Genomic DNA, 27,759 nt, shown 5'->3' with positions numbered 1-27,759 from the left:
TATTATGTCATTATAAATTGATTTTATGTATGTACTGTATTTACATGTGTTTTTAAAGAAACAGTAAAAATTGTTATACCTTTTTAAATTTCTGGTATTATTTCATTGATTTGAGCGCTGCTTGACTCACCTAGTGTGAGTCTTTCTGTTGTTTCCCCTGCATGAAGTAATGCAGGGTCGAGTAGCAGCAGCCATTGCTTGTCCAGGGGGGAGTGAAGCGGGGGGGGGGGGGGAGTGAAGCGGGGGGGGGGGGGGGTGAAGCCTCTAGATCTGGGGTAGCCAACCCTAGTCCTCGAGAGCTACCAACAGTGCATGTTTTGCAGGTCTCCTCACAGAATCACAAGTGAACTAATTGGCTCCACTTGTGGATCTTTTAAAATGTGTCAGTGATTAATGAGTGCAGCTGTGCAGCAGCTAGGTTGTCTGGAAAATGTGAACTGTTGGTAGCTCTCGAGGGCTAGGGTTGGCTACCACTGCTTCTAGATGCATTGGAAAATGTACCTACATCCCCAGGTAATACAGAGGATGAAGAAGAGTGTGGTGAGGAGGAGGAAGAGTCCTTTAACAATTTCTCTATAGAGGACCTGCAAAAAGAAGCCAAGCGCATACAGTCCAAAATTGCAGATAAAAAGAAAAAAAGAAGTACCTGCCGCAAGTGGGAAAGGTCTGTACTGAAAGAGTCAATTGAATCCCTTTCTACCAACCTGGAAAGGGTTAAAGCCAAATTACAGGAGAAGCGACTGGAAAAGCAGGCAGCAGTGAAGGGGTTACCTGATTGTGATGGAGCTCAGCTGTTAACGAGGCCTGTGGAAATGGCAGAAGCTGCAGGTAGCACACCTGTGTCCCTTTCTGCTGAACTCGAAAGAAAAGCATCAACTGAGAGTGTGTCAGTCCTGGCAGCAGCAGAGGATGCCAGCAAGGTAACATTGTCTAGTATGGATCAGGGTGTCTCTGCTAATAATGATATTCCTACAGCAGCTGGTAATGTGGGCTCTGCAGCAGCTCAGCATGGTAGTGACTTTTGTACATTATCTGTATGGGATGGGTTAACAGACAAGGCTGTGAAGACTGTTTCTAACATTGTACAGACTTCTGCTTCTCACAGTGACTTAGTGCAGCCTTGTAACACTGCACAAGGGCTGCCTATCTTGGACAGAAACATTTTATCTGAGGGGGGTAGGGAAGTGATTCAGGCTGTGTATGGCCAGTTGGATGCTCCAGCCAGGTTAAAAGCTGCAGCTGAATTAATCAGCAGTGAGAAAAAGAGACTTGAAGCCAGAAATGTAGTAAATGTTTCTAATGCTGCAAATAATAAGACTGATGAAGTAAATAAGAAAATTGTCCCAGGCACAAGGTCTTATGCTAGTTTGGTAAATATGAATGTACCCCCAACAGCAGTTACTTCTGGCCAAATGACAAAGAGGAGAAATCTTTTGCAATTTAAATGGGCAGGGACAGGTGAAGTCTCAACTAAAGAAGTCTTTTTAGAGATGATTTTCAGCCTGGGCTTCCATGCTTCAGATCTGTATGCCTGTATCCATCCAGTCAAAACACCTGACTTTGATGTAAGTTTCCTTTCCTATCAGGGCTTACAGGCTTTTTGGACAAAGTGGCAGGCATGCAGATCCCAGGCACCATATAGTAACTATAGAACTAATTTAGTTACAAAGCAGGATAAGGTTAAAATAACAATATTAGTCAGAAATGAGTCCATTCCTGCCCAGGATATTTAGTTTTGGTTGTCCAGATTCTGCACAGTGCAATCTAATTTAATAAAGGTTGGTTTCACAATGGGAGTCTGGGGAGGTGCGTGGTCGGCTATGGTTCAGTTAAAAAGTACGGATAAAGGTTTCTTGCATATACCATCTGCGGCCTATATTGGCAGAGACCGCGTCCAGTGCTTTTACACTGGGCAGCCACGCACCTGCTTTAGATGTGGAGACTTCCGCCACTTGAGTAGTGATTGTAATGTCACCAAATGCACACTCTGTGGGAAAATTGGGCACATCTCAAGAGACTGTAATGATGTTAAATGTAACCTTTGTGGGGAGGACGGCCACCCTTACAGTCGATGTCCATGGGCAAGCCATAATATGGAGAGTGAGCGAGAACAGAGGGAGGAAGCTGTCAGGAAAGAGAAGGAGGGTCCAGTCAAAGAAATTGTCTTTGTAGGTGTGAAAACCAGGGCGGCTAATGTTGGGGAAAAGAAAGATAAATTTCAAAAAGAAAATAAAGGGAAGAGGAAAAAGGATGACAGTGAAAAATTAGTCCTCTCTAATAGATTTGATGTCTTTTCTACTGATGAAGAACAGGAGGGGGAGGTTCTAAAAAAAGGTAAAGAGTTATTTTTTGTCCCCAAGGTTAGTAAGAAGAAAGCAAAGCAGGGTAAGAGAAGGAAACAAGTGGAGAATGAGGAGAGTAGTGGAGAAGAGGGATTAGAGTGGGATCCGGTAGGCACAGAATTAGGGGCTGAGGAGGTAGCTGGAGATTCTGAGATAGATGGTACAGGCTGCCCTACTCAAGAGATGGTAATAGAGGAGACACAACAGGTAGAGGAAGATGAGGAAAAAATTGAAATGGATTCGTCAAATTCAGTAATTGCACCGAGTGGGGTAGCTGCAAAAGACCTATTGAGAGTTCCAGGTTTACCTCCTAGGTCAGAGAGTAAACCACCAGATCCTGGACCCTCACAAAGTAAGGGTGGTCTGACCCAGAAGTCAGGCAGTGATGGCATGCTGGGTGCCATTGGGGAGGGGGAAACCTCTCTCAAAGGGAAAGGTTCTAGAAGATCTAGGTCTTCAAATAGGGTGTCTGGGAAGAATGTAAATGAAAAGTGAGCAAGGTCCTGCTTTTATAACCCAATGAAACATGGATCCCCAACCCATACGATGTGCCACCATTAATGTGGCTTCCGTAGTCTCTGAACGTGCTCGTTTTATGGCCTTTGATTTTTTCAATACGGTTGAGATTGATTTTTTGTTTTTGCAAGAGACCAGAATTAGTAAGTTGAACATCCTCCACAAGGCAAAGAGGGAGTGGAAGCGCGGGCCTTCTTACTGGTCTCTTGCGGCCGAGCCGTACAGTGGGGTGGCAGTGCTTTTTACTGGTATGGTAACCGTGCACAGGGTTATAGAATTACAGGCAGGTAGGTGTATGATTTTAGATGTCAATCTGAGGGGACATGACCTGAGGCTCATTAATATCTATGGACCACAGTCAAAATGGGACAGGAAATGTCTCTTCAGTGAGATAAAACCGTTCCTTTTTACGGCTCAGCAGATTGTCTTTGGTGGTGATTTCAACACCGTTATTAGGCCAAAAGACAGGGGAGGTTCAAAGACAGCCCTGGGCTATGATTCTAATTTTTTAGTTAGCATGGTTAGACAGGCAGGTCTGGTAGATGTGCACGTTCGCCATTCTCCAGACCTCACGGGTTACACTTTCTTTAGTGGTAGTTGTAGGTCTAGAATAGATAGGTTTTTTTGTTAAGGAGACTTTGAAAACTTTGCCTCCAGAGGTAAAGCCAGTAGAGTTCTCTGATCACGTTTTTCTCTCTGTCATTTTGAATGCTTCAGAAGCTACTCAAAAGGGGCGGGGCCTATGGCGATTGAATTCTGAGCTCCTAAAAGAGGAAAAGGTTAGACAATCCCTTAGAGACTTCTTTCAATCTCAGGAAACACTTTTGGAGGCTGGATGGAGTAGATCTGAGTGGTGGGAAGAGATTAAAAAGAGAATTCGGAGATTCTTCAAGAGGTTGGTAGCTAAAAAGAACTTGATAAAGAGAAATATCTACCAGAGTTTGAGAAGGAAATTAGATTTCTTGATTTCTGAGGGTGGAGATAGTGGGGAAATCTCCCGAGTGAAGGCTCAGATGAGGGAATATCAGTATAACCGTCTGGATTCTTTGATTTTGGAAAGGGATTTTGGCAAATACCACTCGCCTGATCCTTACCAAAATTGCGGAAGATCAGTCGAGATGAAGGAGGTGAGGGGTCTTTTTGACAAACAGGGTGTTCTTCGTGAGGATAAGGAAGGTATCTTGGGAGTCATTAGATCTTATTACTCCGATCTTTTGTCTGAGCAGCCACTTATCAGAGAGAGGATGGAAACATTTCTGAGGGAGACACCTGGACTTTGTAATCCAGATGCCTCGATTGAAACCTTGGGTAGGAGTGTGACAGCAGAGGAAGTTAAGATGGCGATTGATAAGTTGAGTTGTAAGAAATCCCCAGGCCCAGATGGTTTAACATCTGAGTTTTATAAAGTATTTGCTGACCTCTTGATTCCTCGCCTTGTAGAAGTATATAATGAGTGCCTGGGTGGGGGAATCCTCCCTCCTTCTATGAGGATATCTGCCCTCATATTACTGTCCAAGGGGAAGGACCCATCTCGTATTGAGAACTGGCACCCCATCGCACTTCTCAATACAGATAGAAAGATTTTGGCAAAAGTACTTTTTAACAGGTTGTCAGAATTTTCAGAACACCTGCTTTCCCCATCCCAGCACTGTACTGTGAAGGGTCGAAGCACATTTAGTGCTGTCCTTGGTGTCCGGGAGGCCATAGAACGGTGCCGTGCTGAGAAATGGGGAAAACACTTGCTGGCGTTGGATCAGTCTAAGGCTTTTGACCGAGTAAATCATGAGTACCTATGGGCCCTACTTGAAAGGTATGGTTTTCCAGTCAGGGTGGTCTATTGGCTCAGAACATTATACAGTCAGGCCGAGAGCTTCCCACTTGTAAACGGTTGGGTGGGCCCTGCTTTTGAGGTGAGCTCTGGAGTTCGTCAGGGATGTCCCCTGAGCCCTCTCCTGTATGTATTCGCGATTGACCCCTTCATACGAAGGGTAGAAAACGGTACGGTGGGAGGGGTGCAGCTGGGCCCAGAGTTCCCTTTTAAAGTGGTGTCTTACGCAGATGATGTCACAGTGGTTCTGTCATCAGTGGCAGAGGCACGTGATATGGAAGAGCTCATCTGTGAATACTCTATAGCCTCGTGCTCTAGGGTAAACCAAGAGAAGTGTGAAGCTTTCTGGATGGGGGAGGAAGGAGAAGAATTTTCCCTTCCGGACAGCCTCCCCCGGCCCAGTCCTCAGATAAAGATTCTAGGTATTTGTTTTGACCATGGTGATTATGCCACTCTAAATTGGGTGAAGTGTCTGGAGAATGCTGCCAAGAAAGTGGAGTGCTGGAAGAGGTGTAAATTCTCTTTCAGGGAAAGGGTGGACTTGTGCAAAACTTACCTGATCCCGTTATTTCTATATGTCAGCTATGTGTGTTTTTTGCCTCAATCTTTATGGGCCAGGTTGAACTCCTTGTTTTTCCTTTTATTTTGGGGAAACAGGATGAACCTAATCAAGAGAGGTATTACTTACAAGTCGAGGAAAGACGGAGGAGCTGGCATGATCAACCCTGTCGTCTTTTTTGTTACAACCTTTTTAAAACTTAATCTTGGGAGTTTATTGTTAGAAACTCCTCCTCGATGGGTAAGTGGATTTGAAGTCTGGGTGTCCCCCTTCCTCAAACTTTGGTTAGGTGGTGGCCAAGTGAAGAATCTTCAAATTCGGAAAGGGTATCTTCCGATCTACGTTATCCAGAGCTTGAAGGTGACAAAGCGTTGGGGTCTGGAAGTGGGGGAAGTACAAAACCTTTCCAGGAAGGAGTTGGGGGACAGGATTTTGCGAACCCACTTTCATGTTCCGTTGTCACTAAGGGATTGCCCGAGTGATGTCGCTTTGGCTGGATTGGCTCTCAGAAATTCAGAGAGAATACCGCCGAAGTTTAGAGACATTGCTTGGCTTTCTTTCCATGGGAAGCTTTACGTGAAGGGGAACATGATGTGGAGAAATGCCAATGATCGTGGTTGTCCACGGGAGGAGTGTCTAGGGGAGGTGGAGACGATGGACCATTTCTTGATCAAGTGCCCCTTTAATGTAAATGTTTACAAGAGAGTTTCAGGAGCTTTGGGTATCCCGTGCCTTTCGGGGCTTAGTTACCCAGAGTGGGCTTATGGAGCATTCAGAAGATATGGTGTATTTAATTTGACCACAATTTATTTAGTCAGTTTAGTAGTTAGATACCACACATGGATGGCACGGTGTCAGGTTTCCCTAAAAGATAAAATCCTTCCTTGTGAAGTGGTGGTGGATTTGATTCTGCACGAGGTGGAGAGGATGATGGATCTAGACCGGAAAAGGGTAGATGCTGTTAGGTGGTCCAATTGGTGGGGCCGCCTGAAACCCCCTTGAGTGGGTGGCAGATATCCTTTTCCAGGTTTAGCTGGAACTTTCTATCTTTTCACATCCTGTAGATTTTGGTAATAAGGTTTTTTTTTAATGGAACAGGTTTTGCATAGATCTAAAAAGCCTCGCTCAGTTTTCCTTTGCAATATTGGGATGAAGTAGTTATAAAGCTAATATTCATGTGTATATATTTCTCTATTGATATTTTGCTTATTAGGCAGATGTATCCATTGATATTGCGGTTTGCATTCATTTATGTTATGTATTAAGATTTCATTTGTAAAATACTATTTATTTATTTATTGTGATATATTGTAAAATTAGTTGCAAGTTTTAATAAATGGGAGAATTCCCTCTCAGCTCTGGCCCCATAGCAGCTGCACTCCCTTCACCTATGGTAGTTACACCCCTGTATATAACACATGTAACTGTGACAGGGAAGGTGGCCCCTCTCAGCTCTGGGCCCCATAGCAGCTGCACCCCCTGCACCTACGGTAGCTACACCCTGTATATAACACATGTAACTGTGACAGGGAAGGTGGCCCCTCTCAGCTCTGGGCCACATAGCAGCTGCACCCCCTGCACCTATGGCGGCTACACCCTGTATATAACACATGTAACTGTGACAGGGAAGGTGGCCCCTCTCAGCTCTGGTCCCCATAGCAGCTGCACCCCCTGCACCTAAGGTAGCTACACCCTGTATATAACACATGTAACTGTGACAGGGAAGGTGGCCCCTCTCAGCTCTGGGCCCATAGCAGCTGCACCCCCTGCACCTATGGTAGTTACACCCCTGTATATAACACATGTAACTGTGACAGGGAAGGTGGCCCCTCTCAGCTCTGGGCCCCATAGCAGCTGCACCCCCTGCACCTATGGTAGCTACACCCTGTATATAACACATGTAACTGTGACAGGGAAGGTGGCCCCTCTCAGCTCTGGGCCCATAGCAGCTGCACCCCCTGCACCTATGGTAGCTACACCCCTGTATATAACACATGTAACTGTGACAAGGAAGGTGGCCCCTCTCAGCTCTGCTCCCCATAGCAGCTGTACTCCCTGCACCTATGGTAGCTACACCCCTGTATATAACACATGTAACTGTGACAGGGAAGGTGGCCCCTCTCAGCTCTGGGCCCATAGCAGCTGCACTCCCTGCACCTATGGTAGTTACACCCCTGTATATAACACATGTAACTGTGACAGGGAAGGTGGCCCTTCTCAGCTCTGGGCCCATAGCAGCTGTACCCCCTGCACCTATGGTAGCTACACCCTGTATATAACACATGTAACTGTGACAGGGAAGGTGGCCCCTCTCAGCTCTGGGCCACATAGCAGCTGCACCCCCTGCACCTATGGCGGCTACACCCTGTATATAACACATGTAACTGTGACAGGGAAGGTGGCCCCTCTCAGCTCTGGGCCCATAGCAGCTGCACCCCCTGCACCTATGGTAGTTACACCCCTGTATATAACACATGTAACTGTGACAGGGAAGGTGGCCCCTCTCAGCTCTGGGCCCCATAGCAGCTGCACCCCCTGCACCTATGGTAGCTACACCCTGTATATAACACATGTAACTGTGACAGGGAAGGTGGCCCCTCTCAGCTCTGGGCCCATAGCAGCTGCACCCCCTGCACCTATGGTAGCTACACCCCTGTATATAACACATGTAACTGTGACAAGGAAGGTGGCCCCTCTCAGCTCTGCTCCCCATAGCAGCTGTACTCCCTGCACCTATGGTAGCTACACCCCTGTATATAACACATGTAACTGTGATACTCTCTCAGATAAGTATCTTTATCCTTACAGGTTATCTTGCAACAGCAATTATCAACAGCTCACCACAATAACTCACGAGGAAAAATAATAGAGTAATTTTATTAAGCTGGAACTCCGTTTTTCTTAGAGGAACTGATGGAAATCAAGGATACTATTATGCACAAAATATCAATATATAAATACAAACATCAGAGATTCTTCCCACGTAACATTGGTGAGATATTGATGTATAACAATATTACTTAGAGCATAACTTGTACTATTCTGCAACAAGCAAATAAGCAACTATCCATTCACCTGCAATGTATAACAAACCGTTACAATATCAAAACAGGTTATAGCGTTTTACCAGAACTAGATTATCATTGCGCAATAATTGTTTATGTCTACAATAGTCTTGGGTTAACCCTATTATGACTGCAGTCACCTGTTCTTTAAGCGCTTATTTATAACAAATATTCTTTCTTTTTTAGGTCCCACGCTGCAAGGTCAATTCTCTGTGTATTTGTAATCCAAAGTCAAGAGAATACATAAGGTAAGTCTTGCGTAATAATGCTGCTGACTTTTAACTTGAACGTCAAATAATCTGATAATAGATGACAGAAACTAGCAATCTTTTTGGAATATCCTGAGTAGAATGATATAAGCAATTTTCCCTTAGCAGTATAATTGCCACAAGTGTCTCTATAAGTGTCAGTCTACTTCTGTAATATGCAGCTTTGGGGCTGATTCAGCAGCCACTACTCCCTTCCTCCTAACTTGTAGCTAAGGACGACTTGGGTATTGTGTGCAGTATTAACTACTAGAGTCTCTCCCCAAATGCCGGTGTAGGTACTGCTTATTGCTGCCTGGATGAGGTGAATGTTACACACAATGCTTTCTTTAGCCGGGAGAGGTGTTAGGCTGGCTATGAGGTTAATGCAGGGGCGTTACAGCTATCTGTGGGCCATCCTGTAGGCTGTCTCTGGCTGGACTATCTCTGGGCTGATCTGTGGGATATGCAGGAGACTGTACTGTGCTGCCTTGGGGCTGGACAATCACTCACCACACCCTCTTCTTTATCGATCACAGCTTGGATCAGTCACCGCCTCTGTCACCGCTGCTCAAGGGGACCTCGGGAAATCACCGGAGCCCTTTTGGTAAGTATTCTCCTAATTACAGCAACGCATCACACACTTTCCAGCTGCGCAGCTGTGCTGCCTTAACTTTCTCTCCACCACTGCTACACAGTGTCCTTTCTGCTGCACTTCAGCTTTCCTCAACCCCTATCCACAACACACCTAACGCTCTTTCCCCTGAGCATCTCTATAGTTCCTCCTCTGGGGTTTCCTGATGAGCAGGGGCTCTGCCAACTGTCAGAGTATATTTTCCTTTCTGGAATATTCCTCACAGTTCTCCCCTTTAAAGCAGGGTATATGGTATAGTCCACCCTAATGGGCTAGGAGGACAAGTCCATTGTCAGTTCAGGAAAGGGGTAAACAGTGTTCAATCCACAATATTCTATTAATAAGGCGTATTAACACATTAATACTTTTCCTAAATAATTAATTAACTACTAATATTACTTTTGATATCTGCTACATTTACTGTATCACAACCATATAACTTTTTAGTTTATGTATAAACATTAACCCTTATTGGGGTGTTACATTACTTCCCCGCTGGAACGTTGTGTGTCCTCACACAACAGACAACATCCAATATAGAACAGTCTAATATTTGTGGACACACACACACGCACTCAAAAAAAACCCCCACACTTTTTACAATTAATATTGACAAAAGCAGTACTTATTCTGACTTTTATGTTCAATCTAATGCCTATACTGTATAAATGGGGCACTTCTGTTTCTCATTCCAAATTTTCTCAAAATCTGGTGCATAATTAATGCTGTTTCACTGGAACTTATCTCAATATATTTACTATTTGGAAGTTTGTACTCTGATGGAACAGAAGTTAAGGGCTCTTTAACTGAAATATATGGTTCTTCACATAAAATAGATTCAGACTTTAGCATAAAAGAACCAAGGCAATTAAGTTCATGGGAACCCAACCTCTCTGCTGTGGTTGAGTGGGCAACTCTTTCAATGTCTTCCTTATATTCAACAGTTTTAAAATCTGGCTGGTTGTAGTGAACTTTACCGGCATGTGTGTCATCCATTCTAGGTTTAATCTGGTATTCTGGCTCTGGAAGAGATTGTGGTTTGTTAGTATCCTGTAGGTTCTGCTGCACCACTTCACTCTGTTGCTCTACATTTTGTTCAACTGTCCTCCCAACTGATTTTCTCTGCACGGGGACATTGGCATATGGACTGCGACCTGCTGCATATTTGCTGCCTTGCACTGAAACACCATTAGGACCAGTTACATTAGTAGCTTTGGTGCCCTTCTCTCCAATCACCACATTGAACTCCACCAACTCTCCTTCTTCCAAACTGCAGAAGAAGTTCCTGGGGTTGTTCTTCTTAATGGCAGTATAGTGCACAAATACATCTTCCTTGGTGTCAATACGGTTTATAAAGCCATAACCCCGTTGGACATTAAACCATAATACTCGACCCAAAATGTTCCTTGTGCTGGCTGGCAGAACACTGCCTGCATTAGGTACACCAACATTTTTAGCCTGGTTTTGCAATACTGTTTCTGGACCTATATCTTGTCTGTCATCCACAGGTTGATCAATTCTTGCTGTGCTTCCTGAGCACTGATCCTCTGCCTCAGGGTTTGAGTTTAAATTCTCATGTTGCCTGCAGTTGAACTGAACATGTTCCTTTTGTCTACGGCATTGACATACTGGCAATCCCTGTGCGTCATACTGGTAGGTCCGTTTTATTCTCGAATTCCTGGCTCTCTTTTCGATATAACCTTTCTGTTGTTCTTGAGGAAGCAATTGCTCTTTCGTTGGGTTTTCCACCTCCCTGCACAGTTCTGTAAAACCAAGGATAGATTCTTCAATCTTGCTTTTTAATACTTCACTTTGGTCAGGGCAGGAGGATAACTGAGCATGCTGTATGACTGCCTCTTTGGGTGCCATGGTTTTTTTTCTTTCATTATAGCTGATTTTAGAGGGACTTCTGGCCTCAGAATTTTCCACTGATAAGGAGGAGGTAGTTTCAGAAGATGTATTCAGTCCCAGAATTTTGATAACAGTCTCCTTAAATTCAGGGAAAGGGCAAGTTGGATTCTGTGATCTCACCATGCATAATGTAGTACGCACTGCATCCCCGAAAGCTCCTTCTATAAATTGACTGGTCAATGTTTCATCCTCTTGTTGTTTTTCACGGGGGTCAAAGTTCTGTAGTTCTTTGAGTGATTCCTGCAAACTGAGAGCAAATTCTCTTAAGGATTCATGGGGCTGTTGCTTTCTTCCATAGAAGTTAATTTTAAGTTTAGATAAAGTTTGCAAATCAAAAATAGTGGACAATTTTTTAAATATGTCTTCTACGTTCTTCTTCTGTTCAGTAGACCAAGAGTTTACTTCCCGAAGGGCTAGGCCTCTTAACTGTCCGATCAATATTTCCACCTTCTGTGGCTCATTAAGGGAACCTATGCAAAATAGTGACAGCAGTTTTGACTTGAAGTCCTTAAATATACTGTTACCTGGAGTACATGCTTTCCCAGAATAAGTTGGCAGCCATGGGGCTCCAGGGTAGTAAGGCATTGTGATTGGTGATGCCATTGTTCTTTGCCTGGGTGACATGGGTAACAATCTCCGTCTCAAAGTTAACACAGGAGTCTGGATATCCAACATCTTGTTCCTATCCTGTTCGCGGACGCCAAATGTAAACCTTCAGGTAATTGCAGATTCTTTACCTCTCACCGTCGATAGGTTCGGACTCCCAGTAGGTAAGTAGGTTTGCTTGTTTTTCACAGGAGATTTCAGACGGTTTACAACTTTTCTTTATTCATTGAAAGAATTAGCTTCTTGTACAGTCACAAGCATAACATCACAATACAATCAATACATAAAAGAACAGGGTATGGCAGTGGGTAATTAATACAGTACACCAAAAGATTTTATTGCACTGGAACCTGCATTCGACTCCTACGGTCCTCCTTTCGCCAGGGTTCACGTTAACTCCCTACTATAGCATCTTACCGTATTCACTGCAATTAACAATTAGGGTTAGCACCACCTCTTAAGTGGCAACAAACAAGGTAAGTATAAACGAATATTTAAATTAACTCCAGTCGAACATTTCATGCACCATGCACATTGAATAAGTGTATGCAACTCGTTACTATCCTATTATTGCGCAATAATATACTGTACAATCACTGCTTAACTCTAACTTTCTAAACTAAGCGCTTTTATTCCCTTACAGAGTTCTACCCCGTGGCCACAGTCCAGCGAAAACCCAGACAAGTCCGGAATGTTTACAGTGTGTACAAATGTAAGTGTAGTATCGTTAATCAGCACTTCTTTCTAGTCTTTCTCCTTACGGCATCCAATAATTTACTCCTTTCCCACCTCCTCTGAGCTAGAGCAAATGTACCTTCTCTCTGCGCCGAGTAACGGGCATTTGACTTTCCTTGCTAGCAAGGTGATGCGTTAGAAACGGTAAAGTAGCCTGTTAGGGTAACTAACTGCGTTGCGCTGTATGCTGGCTGAGAATAGTTCTTACTTACTAGGCATTTGGACTTATTACTGTACTGATAACTGTCCTTCCTGCAGTATCACTCGTTCTTGTACTCCTGGGTTGGTCTAGTTATATTCTCCTCTTTCCGGGCGTCCCCAGGCCCCTTCGTAAGCCGGGTTTAGCCCTCCTTCACTAGTAGGTCTACGCAGGAATAACACTGCACTTAACAGGCCAATAGCCAAACTAGAAAATGTCACTCTTCACAATGTATCAGCGGAATCTGTATTTTGGGTAGGCTGGCTTTTTGTCACCGCAGTGGGCGTCCCCTGACTTACGCCGGGTTTAGCCCTGGTGACAAGCGACTATGGTATATGACTGCACTATACCTAGCGTTTGGAGTAATTATATCTACTTTCTCAGTCTAATTCGGGGTCACTGGCAGTTCACCGTTTGCACAGGCTGTTAACTGGTCGCATAGCTACAATGTTGCACAGTCTGAGCAATATGCTGGGTAGCGTGTATTCAGAGGCTGTTTAGGGTCCCTAGCTCTCTATCTCCCCGTTTTATGTGATCTGTGGCAATTCCGTGCAGCCTGTACTATGTGTCGCTTTCCCTTCTCTAATGACAGGGAGCTCTGGGCGGGACTCACCGTACTTGAACACCGGCCTCCTCCAGCCTCCGGCCTGTCAGGTCACTCCACGTCACCTCGGCTCAGCCCTCCAACTTAGATGCTGCCCAACGCTGCTGCTGCCTCCGGCCCAGCCCTCGGCTTCGGGTCCCGCCTCCTCAGTGACGCCGCGTCTTCCCCAGAGTTTCTCCACACTGCGCTACACCGCTGACCGCGGGTGAGGGAAGAAGATGGCAGCTCTCGGCAACATATATCAGCGGCTCCTTGGGGCGGGTAAGTGTCGCTTTATATTCTGTCAGCACCGCTATCCGCCTCCGATCCAGCTGCGTAGCTCTGCTCCAACCGGACGCCTCCGGAGAACTGCGCCACAGCCGTTAACGGCTCTCAACTTCCCTCTCTCTTCACGCGCTCCCCTCCAGCCACGAGCACCACAACTTTATTCACCTGCGCTGGCTCGAGGATCAGACAATTCTTCCCCCCAACCAGCGTCGTAGGTTCGCCCTGTAACTATTCCTTCTGGCAGGTTCAATCCATTTTCCCCCGTGAGAGGGGAGCTTGCTGTACAAATGAAATAGCTGTTGTGCCTCCTATGAACGTCTGGGTGACACAGTAAAGTCCCCGCTGCCCTCTGTGAGGGTAATCAGTAATTTCCTATGGAAGTCCTAATTGCCTTCTGTGAAGGCACTGTGTAACATATATACACGTTCCACTGTCCTTATCCCCCCTATGCCAGTCTCTATATGCTGTATAACCTTCACTGTCCCCTATGGGGATTAGTTAACCAATAAACATTGAGTAGCCTCTATGAGGCACAAACAACATGACATCACATGTCAGCCAATATGGGTGTTACACAAGAATGATATAAGCAATTTTCCCTTAGCAGTATAATTGCCACAAGTGTCTCTATAAGTGTCAGTCCACTTCAGTAATATGCAGCTTTGGGGCTGATTCAGCAGCCACTACTCCCTTCCTCCTAACTTGTAGCTAAGGACGACTTGGGTATTGTGTGCAGTATTAACTACTAGAGTCTCTCCCCAAATGCCGGTGTAGGTACTGCTTATTGCTGCCTGGATGAGGTGAATGTTACACACAATGCTTTCTTTAGCCGGGAGAGGTGTTAGGCTGGCTATGAGGTTAATGCAGGGGCGTTACAGGGACTATGACTTTCACGCACCACACCCGCGGCCTTCATCTCTTCCAGCAACTTCCGAACAGGCTGATACATAGTGGGCGCTATGGGACGATACCGTTCTTTGATGGGGGGAGCATCTCCGGTAGGGATGTGATGACGCACCGTCTCGACCTTCCCAAAGTCAGTCGCGTGCTGGCTGAACGTACTGGCATTCTCTTTTACAACCTTTAGGATGCCTTCCTTGAGTTCTACCGGGGTTCGTTCATCCCCAACGTGAATTTCGTCCCACCATTGTTGCTCTGTGGACTCGCCAGACGAGGTCTGCTCCGCTTGAATTATTCTCAGGGTCAATGAGTCATAGATGTCTTGAAATGTGACCCACGACAGCTTGGCCAGGACATAGTTTCGGTGTAGTCTCACCACATAGTCGTGCGGGTTTAGGATTCTGACGGGAACTCTGCCATCATGTACAGTCACTAAGGCCCGGGCCACAATCACATCGGTTCGGCTGGAGACATGACAGGGTTCTACAATGGCCTCGTAAGGTTTTCCGGCGGGTCCACATCTGGTCTTTCCCCAGACTATCGTTTCGGAGTTAGGCTGTAAAAGGATAGCCTTTCGATCGGTTGTCTTGATTCTCCCAACTCCTCCATCCAGATTTTGAAAGCACTGTTGAGCTTGCAGGACGCGGATGACCTTTTGTAGCGGTTGTTTTAGCCTTGGGGCCGCTTGCCGGACCTCAAAGGTCAAGGCTGCAATCAGGGCTTCAGGACAATGGGCTAGAATGTTCATGCCAATGATAATGGCGGGGACTGACACATCACTGACCTCTGTAATAATGAAACCCTGCTTGGGTAGCCGGTCCCACTTGAAAGTCCATGAAATGCTGAAAATGTTCTGGCCCATCCATGGGAACTTGCTTGTAACCTATCCAGAGGCTAGTTCAAAAACTGTGGTTGAAATGTTTGATGTGAATGCATGCGAAGAAGCTGTTGCACCCCTGAATGAGTCCGCTGTCTTGTCCTCCGGACCTGCAGCAGATCAAATGAGGGGACTGGAGGATGAGACAGTCGACGAACCAGTGGAATTAAGAAGGTCCAGCCGGACCACCAAGGGGATTCTGCCACGGCGTTACTGTGATTGATCATACAGTGTATATGTGTGTATATAATAGATTCTATATATGTAACGTTTATAAGTGATGTTGTAATTCTTGTGGTGTGAACAAGAGTGCTGGTGGACCAGCAAGTTTCAGCGGGGGAGTGTGTAACACCCATATTGGCTGACATGTGATGTCATGTTGTTTGTGCCTCATAGAGGCTACTCAATGTTTATTGGTTAACTAATCCCCATAGGGGACAGTGAAGGTTATACAGCATATAGAGACTGGCATAGGGGGGATAAGGACAGTGGAACGTGTATATATGTTACACAGTGCCTTCACAGAAGGCAATTAGGACTTCCATAGGAAATTACTGATTACCCTCACAGAGGGCAGCGGGGACTTTACTGTGTCACCCAGACGTTCATAGGAGGCACAACAGCTATTTCATTTGTACAGCAAGCTCCCCTCTCACGGGGGAAAATGGATTGAACCTGCCAGAAGGAATAGTTACAGGGCGAACCTACGACGCTGGTTGGGGGGAAGAATTGTCTGATCCTCGAGCCAGCGCAGGTGAATAAAGTTGTGGTGCTCGTGGCTGGAGGGGAGCGCGTGAAGAGAGAGGGAAGTTGAGAGCCGTTAACGGCTGTGGCGCAGTTCTCCGGAGGCGTCCGGTTGGAGCAGAGCTACGCAGCTGGATCGGAGGCGGATAGCGGTGCTGACAGAATATAAAGCGACACTTACCCGCCCCAAGGAGCCGCTGATATATGTTGCCGAGAGCTGCCATCTTCTTCCCTCACCCGCGGTCAGCGGTGTAGCGCAGTGTGGAGAAACTCTGGGGAAGACGCGGCGTCACTGAGGAGGCGGGACCCGAAGCCGAGGGCTGGGCCGGAGGCAGCAGCAGCGTTGGGCAGCATCTAAGTTGGAGGGCTGAGCCGAGGTGACGTGGAGTGACCTGACAGGCCGGAGGCTGGAGGAGGCCGGTGTTCAAGTACGGTGAGTCCCGCCCAGAGCTCCCTGTCATTAGAGAAGGGAAAGCGACACATAGTACAGGCTGCACGGAATTGCCACAGATCACATAAAACGGGGAGATAGAGAGCTAGGGACCCTAAACAGCCTCTGAATACACGCTACCCAGCATATTGCTCAGACTGTGCAACATTGTAGCTATGCGACCAGTTAACAGCCTGTGCAAACGGTGAACTGCCAGTGACCCCGAATTAGACTGAGAAAGTAGATATAATTACTCCAAACGCTAGGTATAGTGCAGTCATATACCATAGTCGCTTGTCACCAGGGCTAAACCCGGCGTAAGTCAGGGGACGCCCACTGCGGTGACAAAAAGCCAGCCTACCCAAAATACAGATTCCGCTGATACATTGTGAAGAGTGACATTTTCTAGTTTGGCTATTGGCCTGTTAAGTGCAGTGTTATTCCTGCGTAGACCTACTAGTGAAGGAGGGCTAAACCCGGCTTACGAAGGGGCCTGGGGACGCCCGGAAAGAGGAGAATATAACTAGACCAACCCAGGAGTACAAGAACGAGTGATACTGCAGGAAGGACAGTTATCAGTACAGTAATAAGTCCAAATGCCTAGTAAGTAAGAACTATTCTCAGCCAGCATACAGCGCAACGCAGTTAGTTACCCTAACAGGCTACTTTACCGTTTCTAACGCATCACCTTGCTAGCAAGGAAAGTCAAATGCCCGTTACTCGGCGCAGAGAGAAGGTACATTTGCTCTAGCTCAGAGGAGGTGGGAAAGGAGTAAATTATTGGATGCCGTAAGGAGAAAGACTAGAAAGAAGTGCTGATTAACGATACTACACTTACATTTGTACACACTGTAAACATTCCGGACTTGTCTGGGTTTTCGCTGGACTGTGGCCACGGGGTAGAACTCTGTAAGGGAATAAAAGCGCTTAGTTTAGAAAGTTAGAGTTAAGCAGTGATTGTACAGTATATTATTGCGCAATAATAGGATAGTAACGAGTTGCATACACTTATTCAATGTGCATGGTGCATGAAATGTTCGACTGGAGTTAATTTAAATATTCGTTTATACTTACCTTGTTTGTTGCCACTTAAGAGGTGGTGCTAACCCTAATTGTTAATTGCAGTGAATACGGTAAGATGCTATAGTAGGGAGTTAACGTGAACCCTGGCGAAAGGAGGACCGTAGGAGTCGAATGCAGGTTCCAGTGCAATAAAATCTTTTGGTGTACTGTATTAATTACCCACTGCCATACCCTGTTCTTTTATGTATTGATTGTATTGTGATGTTATGCTTGTGACTGTACAAGAAGCTAATTCTTTCAATGAATAAAGAAAAGTTGTAAACCGTCTGAAATCTCCTGTGAAAAACAAGCAAACCTACTTACCTACTGGGAGTCCGAACCTATCGACGGTGAGAGGTAAAGAATCTGCAATTACCTGAAGGTTTACATAACTGTGACAGGGAAGGTGGCCCCTCTCAGCTCTGGGCCCATAGCAGCTGCACTCCCTGCACCTATGGTAGTTACACCCCTGTATATAACACATGTAACTGTGACAGGGAAGGTGGCCCTTCTCAGCTCTGGGCCCATAGCAGCTGTACCCCCTGCACCTATGGTAGCTACACCCTGTATATAACACATGTAACTGTGACAGGGAAGGTGGCCCCTCTCAGCTCTGGGCCCCATAGCAGCTGCACTTCCTGCACCTATGGTAGCTACACCCTGTATATAACACATGTAACTGTGACAGGGAAGGTGGCCCCTCTCAGCTCTGGGCCCCATAGCAGCTGCACCCCCTGCACCTATGGCAGCTACACCCTGTATATAACACATGTAACTGTGACAGGGAAGGTGGCCCCTCTCAGCTCTGGGCCCATAGCAGCTGCACTCCCTGCACCTATGGTAGTTACACCCCTGTATATAACACATGTAACTGTGACAGGGAAGGTGGCCCTTCTCAGCTCTGGGCCCATAGCAGCTGTACCCCCTGCACCTATGGTAGCTACACCCTGTATATAACACATGTAACTGTGACAGGGAAGGTGGCCCCTCTCAGCTCTGGGCCCCATAGCAGCTGCACTTCCTGCACCTATGGTAGCTACACCCTGTATATAACACATGTAACTGTGACAGGGAAGGTGGCCCCTCTCAGCTCTGGGCCCCATAGCAGCTGCACCCCCTGCACCTATGGCAGCTACACCCCTGTATATAACACATGTAACTGTGACAGGAAAGGTGGCCCCTCTCAGCTCTGGGCCCCATAGCAGCTGCACCCCCTGCACCTATGGTAGCTACACCCTGTATATAACACATGTAACTGTGACAGGGAAGGTGGCCCCTCTCAGCTCTGGGCCCCATAGCAGCTGCACCCCCTGCACCTATGGTAGCTACACCCTGTATATAACACATGTAACTGTGACAGGGAAGGTGGCTCCTCTCAGCTCTGGCCCCATAGCAGCTGCCCCCCCTGCACCTATGGTAGCTACACCCTGTATATAACACATGTAACTGTGACAGGAAGGTGGCCCCTCTCACCTCTGGGCCCATAGCAGCTGCACCCCCTGCACCTATGGTAGTTACACCAGTATATGTATACATTATATGTAGGCAGGACACACAGTGAGCAGAGATGTTTCCCTATATATGGCTATACACTGAGTGGCCACGTCATTATGACCACGCCCTCATTATAATGTTGGACCACCTTTTGCCCTTAATACTGCATGGATTCTTCTTGGCATGGACTGCACTTTCCAACTCCTTAATATTTGATGGTACTGGATCCAGCTGCCTGGATTGTGCAAGCAGTGGCATAACTATAAATTTAGCTCCCCTGCCAAAGAAAATTGTGGGGTACTTGTTTCCTAGCACGGCCACAATCGCGGCCATCGGGGGTAATTTTTAGTGGCCTGCGACGCGACCGACGCGATGCCCCCGATTTTTCCATTGAAAACAGTGAAAATCGCGTCGGTCGGGTCGTATGCGGCCAAAAATGCTTAAATGGTCCACCCGCGATGGCCGTGATTTCCCCATAGGGAACAATGTTAAATGCCTCAATTTACCCGCGATGACCGCGATTTCCCATAGGAAACAATTTTAAATGGGTGAATTTACCCAAATCATCATAGGGAAGAATGGTAAATGGGCCAGAAACCCCCCAAAAAACCCCTGAACATTAACATGTCCCCACAAAAGTAGTTCACGCCACCCCGTGATCAATGTGAACCTGAAGCGTGGCGAGCGCAGCGAGCCGGCGAGAAGCGGCGGTACGCGTCCTCCGACCTTTTCATACCCCCACTATCCACGTCGGCGTGGAGTTGAGAATAGAATAGTGTGGCGAGCGCAGCAAGCCACCGAGCCCGAAGCGTGGCGAGGGGACGCGGATACCTTCACAGGTAAACGCGTCCCTTCGCGGGCTTCACAGGTGTCCGCCTCGCCATGGACACCTGGGAAGCCCGCGAGGGGACGCGTATAACTGTGAAGGTATCCGCGGGGCTCGCTGCGCTCGCCACGCTTTGGGCTCGGTGGCTCGCTGCGCTCGCCACACTATTCTATTCTCAACTCCACGCCGACGTGGATAGTGGGGGTATGAAAAGGTCGGAGGACGCGTACCGCCGCCCCTCGCGCGCTCGCCACGCTTCGGGTTCACGTTGATCGCGGGGTGGCGTATAGTACTTTTGGGGGGACATGTCAATGTTCAGGGGGGGGTTTTGGGGTTTCTGGCCCATTTACCATTCTTCCCTATGATGATTTGGGTAAATTGACCCATTTAACATTGTTTCCTATGGGAAATCGCGGTCATCGCGGGTAAATTGACCCATTTAACATTGTTTCCTATGGGGAAATCGCGGGCATCGCGTCTGGCCCATCGCACCCGATTTTTTTAGTGCATGCGATGCCCGTGATGGCCCCGATTTTACCCCCGATGACCGCGATCATGATCGTTGTGGCCGTGCTAGGAAACAAGTACCAATTGTGGCACCCCTCCCCCCTCCTTTCTTTAGTAAAACACGACAATGGTGCAGATTGGTTACCTGGGCCACTGTGCGCTGCCATGTGTACAAGTGGTCATAATAATGTGGCCACTAAGTGTATATTTCCTTCAATGGGCCTGATTCTTGTTTTATCGGACAGGGCTTAATTCGGCCCTGTTTCTGATGGTGGTGGACCCCCTGTCGATTCGCCTGTAGGTCTCACATTCATTTAGGTGTTCACATGGGCAGGGGATTATGTGCATCCCCATGAACACGCTGGGTGTTCCCCTGGGAATGCAGGCAGTTTGATGCCTGCTCGGGGCGGGGGCTGACGTCACATGACATCATTTCGCCCATCTCCGTCTCGGATAAAAGTAATGATAGGCTTCCTTTATCCAAGGCGGCCACATGCTAGGGGATGTGTCTGCGTACGCATCTCCTCACATGCTAGCAAGGGGATTCGGGGGGGCGGCCGTTTCATCCAGCAGCGCTTACCTGTTGGCTAGGCCTATCTAACAGGGCTGACCCTATGAAAAAGGTGCTTTCCAGTGATCTGCAATGGTACCTGGATGACTACTTGCAGTTTATGTAGACACCACCAGAGGGCAGTACACATCCAATTTTATGGCTTGTAAAATTGGGTGTGGTATGGGACTCCGACAGTCGGGATCCCGACAGTCATTATCCCGACGTCGGGATCCCGACTGGCCGGAGTCAGACAGCATGGCCAGTGCAAAAAAGCCCCTTGCTGCGCTCGCCACGCTACGCTCGCCACCTATTCTATTCTCCCTCTATGGGGGTCGTGGACCCCCACAAGGGAAAATAGCGGGGGGGGGGGTGTCGTGGACCCCCATGAGGGAGAATAGCGGGGGGTGGCCGTCGGGCACCCGGCTGTCGGGGTTTTGACAGTCGGGATCCCAACATTGGGTAAATGACTGTCGGGATCCCGACTGACGGGAACCCGTCCGGCACCCGCAAACACCTACAGCATGTGCTGAGCCTGCTGTCAGCACAGCACATGCTGTAGGTGTGTGCTGCAGATGCTGAGGAGGGTGGAGACAATAACACTCCTCCCTCAACTTTAAAGTGTGTTTTCACCCCCTAATTGTTTTGGGAGCGTGGCCCAGGGCCGGCGCCACCACTAGGCAAATCTAGGCATTTGCCTAGGGCACCGGCCACTGGAGGGTGGCATTTCACCCCCCTCCCCCCCCCCCCCCCCGTGCCGCGGGGGTACCTGTCCTGCGGCTGTGTATATAAAGCTGGCGGCGGCGGCAGCAGCGGGGGTCCCTGCAGTCGATAAGAAATAACGAGCGCTATCCGCCTGGCTACGCGGAAGCTCTTCTGTTGTGGAAACACTGGCCGCACGCTGATTGGCTGAGATTCAGCCAATCAGCATGCGCCGTGCGGCCAGTGTTTCCACAACAGAAGCGCTTCCGCGTAGCCAGGCGGATAGCGCTCGTTATTTCTTATCGACTGCAGGGACCCCCGCTGCTGCCGCCGCCGCAAGCTTTATATACACAGCCGCAGGACAGGTACAACCCCCGGCACCGGGGCGCCCCCACCCCGACTCGCCTGGGGCGCTCCGGTGTGGCCTAATAGCGGGGCCCGGCATTCCTCTCGGCTTCCCTGGTCTCCCCCCTTCCCCATATTCCAGGTACTTCCAATCGGAGTTAATAAGTGCGCTTATGGGACACACACACACACACGGATATAATTACAACACAAGACACAAAGTCCTGGTCACTATAACACCATGAAGCAATAACAGTCTTGTTTACTAATTAATGCTAATCCTTCATATGCAAAGCCATAAGCAACCCATACACGCAGCGATGCGGGCTGTGCGTTCTGTGCTTTGAGGTGCGGGCTCCCGCGGCACCTCATCACACAGTACAGTGTGTGCTTGCATCACATTGCATGCACAGGCAATGCAACGCAATGTGATCCGTGCTTGTTCAGCGCGGAACGCACGCCTGTATCGGGGTGTTTATGGGCAGCATTCATATGCAGAATCTGTAATTGGCAGCGACGGCTGTGTGTCATGTTTCCCTGACTGCTCTGACAGCGTGTTGTATGCTTGCAGATCGGTTCTGACTTCATTTCACCAATGTCCATGGTTTGTATTTACAGGACCTGGAACATAAGAAATATGTCGATTCCGTTCTCAAACACAAATTATCGCATCCCGCAGGGTTTTGCGAATCTCCTAGAGGGTCTGACCAGGGAAGTGCTCAGGGAGCAGCCGAAGGATATTCCGCTGTTTGCAGCAAAGTATTTCGCTGGAATCCTTAGAAAGCGAGAGGGTGAGTGGTGGCGGGCGCGCCCAGGAATTGGCGTCACGCAGCGTGCTGTATCGTGTGTGTGTGTGTGTCACGCAGAATCTTGCGTTTCACCAATCTCCTCACACTGCTGTATTGGGCCCATTTATATTTGCTGCAAACTAGGTTCCCTGCACTTAGGTACTGCTCGCAGCTACTTCCCCCATAGGTTCCTCTGCTGCCCAATTTACCAATATCTGGAATGTACAGCATCCCAGATATCTGGTACGGCAGCTACTGGCATCTCAGAATGGTGGTAGCCCACTATGGGCCTAGTGAATGGTAAGGCTGTACTCTCAGTGATGTCACTGGTTCCTAGTGAATGGTTACGCTGCACCCTCAGTGATGTCACTGCTTCCTAGTGAATGGTTAGGCTGCACCCTCAGTGATGTCACTGCTTCCTAGTGAATGGTTAGGCTGCACTCTCAGTGATGTCACTTGTTCCTAGTGAATGGTTAGGCTGCACCCTCAGTGATGTTACTGGTTCCTAGTGAATGGTTAGGTTGCACCCTCAGTGATGTCACTGGTTCCTAGTGAATGGTTAGGCTGCACCCTCAGTGATGTCACTGCTTCCTAGTGAATGGTTAGGCTGCACCCTCAGTGATGTCACTGGTTCCTAGTGAATGGTTAGACTGCACCCTCAGTGATGTCACTGGTTCCTAGTGAATGGTTAGGTTGCACCCTCAGTGATGTCACTGGTTCCTAGTGAATGGTTAGACTGCACCCTCAGTGATGTCACTGCTTCCTAGTGAATGGTTAGGCTGCACCCTCAGTGATGTCACTGCTTCCTAGTGAATGGTTAGGCTGCACTCTCAGTGATGTCACTTGTTCCTAGTGAATGGTTAGGCTGCACCCTCAGTGATGTTACTGGTTCCTAGTGAATGGTTAGGTTGCACCCTCAGTGATGTCACTGGTTCCTAGTGAATGGTTAGGCTGCACCCTCAGTGATGTCACTGCTTCCTAGTGAATGGTTAGGCTGCACCCTCAGTGATGTCACTGGTTCCTAGTGAATGGTTAGACTGCACCCTCAGTGATGTCACTGGTTCCTAGTGAATGGTTAGGTTGCACCCTCAGTGATGTCACTGGTTCCTAGTGAATGGTTAGACTGCACCCTCAGTGATGTCACTGCTTCCTAGTGAATGGTTAGGCTGCACCCTCAGTGATGTCACTGCTTCCTAGTGAATGGTTAGACTGCACCCTCAGTGATGTCACTGGTTCCTAGTGAATGGTTAGGCTGCACCCTCAGTGATGTTACTGGTTCCTAGTGAATGGTTAGGTTGCACCCTCAGTGATGTCACTGGTTCCTAGTGAATGGTTAGGCTGCACCCTCAGTGATGTCACTGCTTCCTAGTGAATGGTTAGGCTGCACCCTCAGTGATGTCACTGGTTCCTAGTGAATGGTTACGCTGCACCCTCAGTGATGTCACTGCTTCCTAGTGAATGGTTAGGCTGCACCCTCAGTGATGTCACTGCTTCCTAGTGAATGGTTAGACTGCACCCTCAGTGATGTCACTGGTTCCTAGTGAATGGTTAGGCTGCAACCTCAGTGATGTCACCTGGTTCTTGTATAACACACACCTTATTACAGAGCAGTTACAATGTGGTGTATTATGTATAGAGGGCTGGCAGTCTGTATAATGTAGTGTGTAGTACTCTGGGATCTGTGTGTTCTGCTCTCAGAGTCCGGCTGTGGCCCAGCAGTATGTGGTGTATTATGTATAGGGGGCCGGCAGTCTGTATAATGTAGTGTGTGGTGCTCCGCATTCACTTGGTTCTGTGTCTTCTGTTCTCAGAGTCCAGCTGTGACCCAGCAGCAGGGGGTGTATTATGTATAGGGGCTGGCAGTCTGTATAATGTAGTGCGTGGTGCTCCGCATTCATTTGGTTCTGTGTCTTCTGTTCTCAGAGTCCAGCTGTGACCCAGCAGCAGGTGGTGTAATATGTATAGGGGGATGGCAGTAGATACGCCACTAGTAGATATGACATTAGTAGATACGCCACTAGTAGATATGACATTAGTAGATACGCCACTAGTAGATACGCCACTAGTAGATACGTCACTAGTATATACGCCACTAGTAAATACGCCACTAGTAAATACGCCACTAGTAGATATCCCACAAGTAGATATCCCACTAGTAGATACCCCACTAGTATATACCCCACTAGTAGATAAGCCACAAGTAGATACGCCACAAGTAGATACGCCACTAGTAGATACGCCACTAGTAGATACGCCACTAGTAGATACGCCACTAGTAGATACGCCACTAGTATAGATGCCGCTAGTATAGATGCCACTAGTATATACCCCACTAGTATATACCCCACTAGTATATACCCCACTAGTATATACTCCACTAGTATATACGCCACTAGTATAGATTCCACTAGTATAGATGCCGCTAGTATAGATGCCGCTAGTATAGATGCCACTAGTATAGATGGCGCTAGTATAGATGCCGCTAGTATAGATGCCACTAGTATATACCCCACTAGTATATACCCCACTAGTATATACCCCACTAGTATATACTCCACTAGTATATACGCCACTAGTATAGATTCCACTAGTATAGATGCCGCTAGTATAGATGCCGCTAGTATAGATGCCACTAGTATAGATGCCGCTAGTATAGATGCCGCTAGTATAGATGCCACTAGTATAAATCCCGCTAGTATAGATGCCACTAGTATATATGCCGCTAGTATAGATGCCACTAGTATAAATCCCGCTAGTATAGATGCCACTAGTATATATCCCACTAGTATAGATGCCACTAGTATATATCCCACTAGTATATACGCCACTAGTATAGATGCCGCTAGTATAGATGCCACTAGTATAGATGCCACTAGTATATACCCCACTAGTATAGCTGCCACTAGTATAGCTGCCACTGGTATATACCCCACTAGTATATACCCCACTAGTATATACCCCACTAGTATATATACCCCACTAGTATATACCCCACTAGTATAGATGCCACTAGTATATACCCCACTAGTATAGATGCCACTTGTATATATCCCACTAGTATATATACCCCACTAGTGTATATATCCCACTAGTATATATACCCCACTAGTATATATACCCCACTAGTATATACCCCACTAGTATATACCCCACTAGTATAGCTGCCACTAGTATAGCTGCCACTAGTATAGCTGCCACTAGTATAGCTGCCACTAGTATATACCCCACTAGTATATACCCCACTAGTATATACCCCACTAGTATATACCCCACTAGTATATACTCCACTAGTATAGATGCCACTAGTATAGATGCCACTAGTATAAATCCCACTAGTATAGATGCCACTAGTATAGATGCCACTAGTATAGATGCCACTAGTATATATCCCACTAGTATATACGCCACTAGTATATATATGCCACTAGTATATATATGCCACTAGTATATATATGCCACTAGTATATAGATGCCGCTAGTATAGATGCCGCTAGTATAGATGCCGCTAGTATAGATGCCGCTAGTATAGATGCCGCTAGTATATACACCACTAGTATAGATGCCACTAGTATATACACCAATAGTATATACGCCACTAGTATAGATGCCACTAGTATATACCCCACTAGTATATATCCCACTAGGATATACCCCACTAGTATATACCCCACTAGTATAGATGCCTTTAGTATATACCCCACTAGTATAGATGCCACTAGTATAGATGCCTTTAGTATATACCCCACTAGTATAGATGCCACTAGTATATACCCCACTAGTATAGCTGCCACTAGTATAGCTGCCACTAGTATAGATGCTGCTAGTATATACCCCACTAGTATAGATGCCACTAGTATATACCCCACTAGTATAGATGCCACTAGTATATATCCCACTAGTATATACCCCACTAGTATAGCTGCCACTAGTATAGCTGCCACTAGTATAGCTGCCACTAGTATATACCCCACTAGTATATACCCCACTAGTATATACCCCACTAGTATATACCCCACTAGTATAGCTGCCACTAGTATATACCCCACTAGTATATACCCCACTAGTATATACCCCACTAGTATATACCCCACTAGTATATACGCCACTAGTATAGATGCCGCTAGTATATATGCCGCTAGTATATACCCCACTAGTATAGATGCCGCTAGTATAGCTGCCACTAGTATAGATGCCGCTGTTATAGATGCCGCTGTTATAGATGCCGCTGTTATAGATGCCGCTGTTATAGATGCCGCTGTTATAGATGCCGCTGTTATAGATGCCGCTGTTATAGATGCCGCTGTTATAGATGCCGCTGTTATAGATGCCGCTAGTATAGATGCCACTAGTCTGATGTTTTGAGTCTGTGCGTGTACCTAGCAATGCTGCCGTGGACTCCACTTCCCAGCATGATGTGCAACATTAATTTATAGATTGTTTTGTTAATAGTGTGTGAGGCCATGCGGATACATGCTTTACAAACATAGCTTTAGGCCTATAATTTGTACAGCAATGGCCAACATTTTACTAAGTAAGGAGTGGTTAAGCCACAACAATGTCAGTCCCCTAAATAGCACAGGTTAATTGTGAGGTTAGAGGTGATTCCACCAAAACAAAACTAACAATTGGGATACAGCATACATTCATCCAAGATGTAATATGTACAGTATGTGTGTGTCAACAGAATAGTATTTAGGACCATGTTTACAGCATACCCATCTTCAATGTAGTTGAAAAATGTATGTGGCCTTCACACTTAACTCACAACTTCTTATTATGTACAAATACAACAAACATTTGTGTATGTTATATATATTTTTTTTTGTATCCCTTCACTACAGACACTGAACAGCACCAGGAGGAGGTGGCCCATATACTGCAAGAAATGTTCCTGACCATCCTGTACTTGCATATTCTTTTCGGCCAACTGCAGGCCCTTGTTTAATTTTTTTAATATTTACATTTTATATTATTAATAAAAAAAGTTGATGTTCAGTTAGAAGTTGCCTGTGTTTTTCATCAT

The 27,759-nt window shown here is 47.0% G+C and overlaps 1 long non-coding RNA gene across 1 annotated transcript; it reads left to right on the top strand.

Annotated features, from left to right (window-relative positions):
• Positions 1 to 291: 291 nt before the first annotated feature.
• Positions 292 to 27,731, top strand: LOC146043133 (uncharacterized). Its single transcript, XR_014464137.1, has 5 exons — positions 292 to 920; positions 8,497 to 8,558; positions 9,095 to 9,162; positions 10,698 to 10,842; positions 27,578 to 27,731. It is a non-coding gene; the product is annotated as an uncharacterized LOC146043133 (long non-coding RNA).
• Positions 27,732 to 27,759: the final 28 nt, after the last annotated feature.

This window comes from Crinia signifera, chromosome 19, assembly GCF_055691185.1.
Source record: "Crinia signifera chromosome 19, ASM5569118v1, whole genome shotgun sequence".
Classification (NCBI taxonomy): domain Eukaryota; kingdom Metazoa; phylum Chordata; class Amphibia; order Anura; family Myobatrachidae; genus Crinia; species Crinia signifera.
This window is presented reverse-complemented; position numbering and strand designations above follow the sequence as displayed.